This window comes from Nannospalax galili, unplaced genomic scaffold (assembly GCF_000622305.1).
Source record: "Nannospalax galili isolate Female #2095 unplaced genomic scaffold, S.galili_v1.0 scaffold818, whole genome shotgun sequence".
Classification (NCBI taxonomy): Eukaryota; Metazoa; Chordata; class Mammalia; order Rodentia; family Spalacidae; genus Nannospalax; species Nannospalax galili.
In genome coordinates, this window is record NW_008341874.1 from 273,650 (window position 1) to 281,636 (window position 7,987).

General features: G+C 38.3%; 1 pseudogene; it reads right to left on the minus strand.

Annotated features, from left to right (window-relative positions):
- LOC103737693 overlaps positions 1-1,129 on the minus strand; it is a 48,263-nt pseudogene extending 47,134 nt beyond the window's left edge.
- Between the last annotated feature and the right edge of the window lie 6,858 nt (positions 1,130-7,987).

The following is a 7,987-nucleotide window of genomic DNA, read 5'->3' on the forward strand; positions in this document are numbered from 1 at the left end:
CAGGGAAGCAAAGGCAGATGGGGAGGGAAGAAGCCCCAAGATTTCCCAGGGAGTGGATTGAGTAGCTGGGTTGTACTGGATGCAAAGGTTCAGGGAGAGTAAAGGTAAGCCTCAGAGCCCCAGAAAGAGGCTGTCAGCCCCAGAAAAAGGCTGGCGAGTGTTCCAGGACCAGGGAAGTAGAGGGAGATGAGGGCAGGGCCAGGACCAGAAGTGGTGCTCCTGGAGCCCAAGAAAGAGACTGAGTTGCTCTGGGTGAGAAGGGTCAGGAAGCAGTATTGGTTCCCCAGGTGTCTGGGGCCCCAAGACTAGGAATGGTGCAGGGTCCAAACTAGGAGTATAGAACGGTGGGAGGGATAGAAGGGTGAATGTGGCTTAGGGAGTCCCAGCGCGGAGAGCTGCACTATAGACTTACCCCAAGAGGCCTGAGGATAGTAGTTATAATAATAATAATATTTATTTTTTAAAGCACATGAATTATTTGCCTAACCTGATTTGACATGTAAGAATTACTTCTTAAATTGTAGCCATCCCTCATACAAAAGAACCAAGAAACTAAGTCTCTGCTCATTTTTGAAGTTGTTAAACTCATTGAATACATGTTACACACTTAATAGATTAATAATCAGTATTGATTAAAAGAATGAAGACTAAGAGAAAATCCTGTACACTGCTGTGCTGTTGCTAAGCTCCCATCACAAACTCATAAGGGAGAAATGAATCCACTTACCTGAGTCACAGTGGTGGAGAGGAAGTAGCTGTGGTCATACACCCAGCCATCCACACAGGGCTCTGTGTCTGACTCTGTCACATTGGAAAGGGTCCCATTCAAATGAAGTAGATGCCACTGTGGTTGGACAAAGCGATGACACTTCTCTGGCCTCATGTTTGAGTCCAGTGGGATGGAGATTCTCAGAAGGTCATCTTGGCTCAGGTTCTTGCTGTCATTGTCAAAGACAGTGTCATTGTCAAGGATGGGGACCCAGCAGCAGTGACCAGGGATGGCTGCAGTAAAGTTCTCCAATAGAAGATGAGATGGTATTATGGCACTGCAGATCAGAAGGAAAGTCATCTGAAGAATCTGGAATCTCCTCAGGCTGCCAACTTGAACCAAGAGATCCTGAAAGGACATCCAGGCTGACGGACTATCTCCAGTGGGAAGAAAACTTATTACACCTAGGTAGGTGCAAAGTTTTTAACAAGATCTGTTTTGCTAAATAGGGCTGATCCTGACCTTGTGGCCCTCCTCACTTCTGCATCATAATCTTAGAACTACTAAGCCCTAGTGATTTGGAAGTTAAATAGAGAGTGTTTTCCTTTAAAGTAACTGAATATTCTGTTGATATGCTCTCTGTAACTGAATCTGTTAAAGATCTACTTGCTGATAATTTTTTATGTGAAATACCCCATGATCAACTATGGACGTTGATCCTCAACGCCTCTAAAAATAGACGAGAGTTAACTTGTTATATGACATGCAGTCCTTTACAAAATATGCAAGTTACCAGACTCCAAAGTAAAGTGTTTTTTTCATTTTTCTGTTCTGTGAAACTAAATGTTTTATTTAGTACTGATTTATTTAAAGAGTTAATGAAAGCAATTGAAAGTTAGGTTAGTGCAAGTGAAGTATGGTGCAATTCTTGACCTTTGGTACCTGCTCTTCTGCCTCAGGTCAACTTATGCCATTAATTCCTATTATAATTACCTTAATGAAACTGGTGGGAAAGTGAATAAAGTGAGAGGGTGGAAGGTTAGACTGTGTTGAGCTCACACAGAAGTTGATTGATTCAGATATTTGTGAAGATGTTTTCTTTTCTACTAGAAGAAAATATAGTAAATATAAGACAAGTTTTGATGGTTTTATAGTTCAGTGAGAAAGACAGAGGTATGTAGAAAGCTATCCTCACCTTTTATGAACATTTATATAGACACATAAATGAGATGTACAGTGCACTGTGGAAGAAGAGTTATGGGCCAAATATTAAAGAAAATGTCAAATAAAGAAGACTAAAACTCGTACTAATAGTTTTATTTCAGTGAACTATAATTCTTTTGCCACTTGAATCAGTGTGGTTGCTGGCCAATTCCTGCCAGTCAGCTTCCACCCACCCCTCATTGAGTAATAACAAAGGTCAAGCTGGATTGCAGAAGTTAACTAGTTCCTTTTTCAACCTGTGCCTCTTTCCACGTCTACTCCTGACATTTTGGTGCCGAAACCCAGGAGGATTGTCTGAACAAGAGCCTCTCTCTAATACTTCTTATCCTCTCTCCTTTCCTTCTCCTCCACTGGACTCCTGATCACCCCCCTCAAGCCTATTACAGCTAAACAGCAGCCAGACAGCAACCCAAAGCCTCTGTACCCACTGGGGTTGTGCTTTCTTGCAGCCTCGTGGCTCTGTAGGCAGGGAAGACCTTTGTTCTGGTCATACTGGATCGATTGGGAACCCAAAAGGCAAATATCTAAAGCTTCTTGTATCCTCTCTCTCCACCACAAACCTCTAACCCAGAGGCCCCTTACCATTTGCTGCTAGCTGCATCCAACACCCAGTCTGACCCAGAAGACAGTGAAGGTAAGGACCCAGACATGTTCAGAGATGTCCTGAATGTTTCCTTCCCAGACCTCCATCCTTGTTTCCACTTTGATGTTGAGATTTGGGGATGCCTGATCTCTGCACCAAACCCCTCCTGGCTCTTGCCTCTCAGCTCTTTGCAACTCCTGCTTTCTCTGGCACCATGGGAAGCCTTGTTGCCACAGACTCGGCCCTCTCCCAGCTTTTCCTGCTTACTATGGGGATCCTATCAGTCCCAAAAGACAGCCCATTTGTCTGTCTCAGAAAAAAATCTCTCACAACTAAAACCTAATCATTTGATCCACTTACACACCCAAATTTGGCCCAAATAACTCGATAACAGAAATATTTGGCCTGAATTCATAATTTTCAATCCTTCCATTTTACAGGACTTAGAGACAACACTCACTCCCAACCCTCTCTCTTTTCTTCCCTCTCTGGTGCCAACTACTACTACAAGATCCTTCTATACCTAGTTTCTTGATGACTTTCATCATGAAGAGATTTTGGATTTTATAAAAAGGTCTTTCCTACATTTATTGAGATGATCTTGTGATTTCTTTCTTTGAGCCCATTTATGTGATGATTTAAACTTAATGGTTTATATATGTTGAACCATCCCTGGGTCCCAAGAATGAAACCAACTTGATCATGATGAATGATTTTTTTATCTGATATTGAATTCAGTTTTAAAGTATTTTACTGAGATTTTTTTTGCATCTATACTTATTAGAGAGATCAGCCTGTAATTTTTTTGTTGTGTCTTATTGAGGTAATACTAGTTTAATAAAAAATCCTTAATTTTCTGCTTTATGAAGTAAGTGGAGCAGTTGTGGTATTAGTTCTGCTGTAAAGGTCTGGCCAAATTATGTAATGACTCTATCTGGCCCTGGGATGTTTTTAACTGAGAGGTTTTTATCACTGCTTCAATCTGGTTGCTGGTTATAGATCTGCTCAAATTGTCTCATCTTGGTTTAACTATGATTGGTCACATGCATCTAGAAATTCATTTCTTTTAGGTTTTCTAATTTAGTGGAACACAGGCCTTTAAAATCTTTATAATTTTCTGAATTTATTAGTGTCTGTTGTGATGTTTACCTTTTCAACTCTAATTTTATTAATTTGGGTCTTCTCTTTTCATTCTGGTTAATTTGATTAAGGATTTGTCAATCTTGTTTATCTTCTTGAAGACCCAACTCTACATTTCATTGATTCTTTGCATTTTTTTTCTCTTTTTATATTTGTTTTATAATTTTTACCGTGATCTTATTTCTCCATGTCTACTACTATTGAGTTTGGTTCATTCTTGATTTTCCAAGGGCTTAAGGTGCATCATTAAGCTATTTTTTTGAGCTCTTTTTGATTTTTTTATGTAGGCACTTAACACTCCAAACTTTCCTCATAAAACTGTCTTCACTATATTCCATAGTTTTTGTATGTTTGTTTCCATTTTCATTCAGTTCTAGAATTTTTTTATCTTTCTTGATTCCTTCAGTGACCCATTCATCAATCAATAGTGTGTTGCTTAATCTTCATGAGTCTATATACTATTTTTTTTAATTTTATGTGTATGAATGTATTGCCTGCATGTATATAAGTGCAACCATGTTGTACAATGCCCGCAGATGTCAGAAAAGGGAGTCAGATCCCCTGAAATTGGGGTTATAGACAATTATTAGTCACTATGTAGGTGCTGGGAACTGAACCCAGGTCCTCTGCAAGAGCAGCCAGTGCTCTTAACCACTGAGCCATCTCTCCAGCCCCAGAGTCTATATATTTTTTAAGTTGGGGGTTTCACTATGTTGCCCTGACTGGCCTAGAACTTACTATGTAAACCAGGCTGACCTTGAACTCACAGAGATATTCCTGTCTCTGCATCCTGACTGCTGGTTTTAAGGACATGTATCACCATGCCCAGAAATTTGTGTTCTTTCTTTAGTTTCTATTGCTGTTGATATCTAGCTTTATTCCATTTTGGTCAGATAGAATGCAGGATATTATTTCAATTTTCCAATACTTGTTGAGACTTGCTTTATCTGATATTATGTGACCTATTCTGAAGAAAGTTCCGTGGACTGCTGAGAATGTATATTCTGTAGTGTTTATACGGAATATTCTGTAGATGTGTTAGGTCCTTTTGATTTATGATGTCATTTAATTCCAATGTGTTTCTGTTTAGTTTTTGTCCAGATGACTCATCTATTGGTGAGGGTATTGACATCACCAGCTATTACTGTGTTGATGATAACCTGTTGCTTTATATCTAGTAGTATTTGTTTTATAAACTTGGTTGTGCTTGTGTTCGGTATGTAAATATTTAGAATTCTAATATCCTCTGGTGTGTTGTTCCCTTAATAAGTATAAAGTGACATTCTTTATCACTTCTGACTAGTTTTGGTTTGAAGTATATTTTTGTCAGATAATAGTTAGTTGCACCTGTTTGTTTCCTAGTTCCATCTGTTTAGAATACCTTTTTCTATCTTTTTACCCTAAGGTGGTGTCTGTCTTTGATGGTGAGGTGTGATTCTTGGACTAACAAAAAAATGGTCCTGCTTTCTAATCCAATCTGTTAGTCTGTGTCTGTTTATTGGAAATTGAGACCATTAATATTCAGTTATTATTGAAGAGTGTGTAATAACTCCCATCACTGTTGATTTTGTGGTGTTTTCTTAGATCTCTTTAGATTAAACATGAGATTGCTTACTTTTTCCTGTGGCCTTGGATATGTTTATTTCTTCAATCTGAAGCATTCTATCCACTATCTTTGTATAACTGGTTTAATGGTCATAAATTCCTTTAGTCTGTTTTTATTGTGAAAATTTTTTACTTCTCCTTCAATTAAAAAGTACAGGTTTTGGAGGGCTGGAGAGATGGCTCAGTGGTTAAGAGTGCATACTTCTCTTGCAGAGAACTTGAGTTCATTTCCCAGCACCCTATCAGGTGGCTCACAGCTATCTATAACTTCAGTTCCAGGGGATCCAACACCTTCTTCTGATCTCCATGGGCACTTGCATTCACATGCACATATCCACATACAGACACCAGACATAGGCATAATTTAAAATAAAATAAAACCTTTTAAAAAAAAAAGATATGGTGCTGGAGAGATGATTCAACAGTTAAGAGCACTGGCTGATTTTGCAGAGGACCCAGGTTTGGTTCCCAGCACCCACATGACAGCTAACAACTGTCCGTAACTCCAGTTTCACAAGATCCAATGCCCTCTTCTGTCTTCTGTTGCCATTGCACGTATGTGGTACACTTACCTACATACAGGCAACACTCATACACATAAGTATAAAAGAAGGGTTTTTTTTTAAGTTCTTCTGGGTATAGCAGTCTAGATAAGCAATTTGGATCTTTCAGAACTTGGAGTACATCTTTCTAAATCCTTATAGTTTTAAAGTTTCTATTGAATAATCAGTTGTTATTATGATGGGCCTGCCTTTATATGCGAGTTGACAATTCTCTCTTGCAGCTTTTGATACCATTTATTTTTCTTTTTTTAGGTATAATATATCGTGGGGAGTTTCTTTTCTGGTCCTGTATATTTGGCATTCTGTAGGCCCTTTGTACCTGGATAGGCTTCTTTCTCTAGATTTTGAAATTTTTCTTCTATAATTTCATTGGAAATATTTCTGCCTTTGACCTGGAACTCTTCTTCTTCTGTGCCTGTAATGCATATATTTGGGGTTTTCATTTCATTTTTGGTGTCCCAAAATTCCTGAACATTCTGTTTGTGTTTGTTTCTTTTCTATTTATCATTTTCTTTGGTTGAATGATCCAGTTTCTCTACTTTGTCTTCAGTGCTTGATACTCTGTCTTCTATGTGATCCATTCCATTGGTGAGGTTTTCCACTAAGCTTTTCATTAGACTTACTGGAATTTTCATTTCCAGATTCAAGTTTTCTTCAGTATTTCTATCTCTTCAAATAATTCAGTTTTCATATCCTGAATTGTCCTCATTTTATTCAGGTTTTTGTTTGGTTTTTTTCTGAACTTCAGTCAGGAGTTTATTAATTTTCTCTTTTAATTCTTTGAACTTGTTTGTAATTAGTGATTTGTTTGTTTCTGTGTCTTGAATTCTGTCTAAGCCTTTCTCCTTGGAGACCATTAGTATGGGAAGGGTAGACACGTCTTATTTTTCCATATTTCTTGTGTTTTTGTGATGGGACCTGGGCCGTTGGAGTTAGGTTATTGAGTCTTTTTTAGCCCACCAAACCAGAGTCCCAAGGCAAAGCAGTGGTCTGAGTGGATTGGGGGCAGTCTCATAAGTGCAGAGCCAAGGGGATTGAATCTCAGAAGATGAGTCGGGTTTTCCAGTCTTGACTTTTTATTTTTCTGCCTCAAATTTCAAATGCACTCAAATTCTCTTATCCCCAGACAGATCTTCTCTGTGTGCTTCTGTCTGCCTCTTCATTTGCACAGGCTATAAAATATGTAACATTTTCAGTATGAATGCATTTTAATTTACATGAAATATATCATGCTTATCCAGTCTCTTACTTTTTTTCATTCACTATAACTTCTTTGAGATCTATTTATGTGTCTGTGCATATATCATCTGCTCCGTCAGATCACTCCAGAGCTTTCCATGATGAATCCTCAACACTTTTCCTGTTCTTATTCAAGAATGTCAGACCCTCTGATTCCCACAGCATCCCTAAAATCTATCTCTAATAGATATACATCCCCTTGAGATATTTTTATGAATAAGCTTTAAATTTTGCAGCAGTTTTATTTTAGGGTTGCAGAAATATTGAGTATCAAGTACACAGAGTTCTAGTATACTTCCTCCCACAAATAGTTTCAGTTTTGTTCGTCTCTTCCAAATTGATGGACCAGTATTTATACCGTATTACTGTCCATGGTTTACATTAGGACACACTGTATTGTACCGTTTTAGGTGTTCAGACAAAAGTGGAATGACATGTATCCACCATTATATTGCCTCCCTAAAAGTGTACTATGTGCTACCTGCCAATCCATTCCTTTGAACACAATGATAAGACTCTATTTAGGATATATAAATTCTTACTATACATACAATGTTTTCATTCCTGTTTTGCAATGATTGCCTTTCCATCACATCATCAATCAATCACTGGTTTGATATTGTTTGAGAATTTAATACCTGGATATAATGTGTTTTGAACAAATCTACCCCTACTCCCTCTCCTCAAGCTCCTCCCACACCCCCACCACTACTCTTCCCTCCCAACTTCATGTACTCTCTTTTAAACCCACTGAGTCCCCACAGTGCTGCCAGTATGTGCATGAGTGCAAGGCCATCTGATGGAGCACGAACGGTCTATCAGGCCACAGCCCAAGTTACCTGACTCTCCCTCTCCCAGTTTTATTTTTAATTTAATTTTTATTTTTTTGATGTTATTTTTTTTATTTTTTATATGTATGAGTGT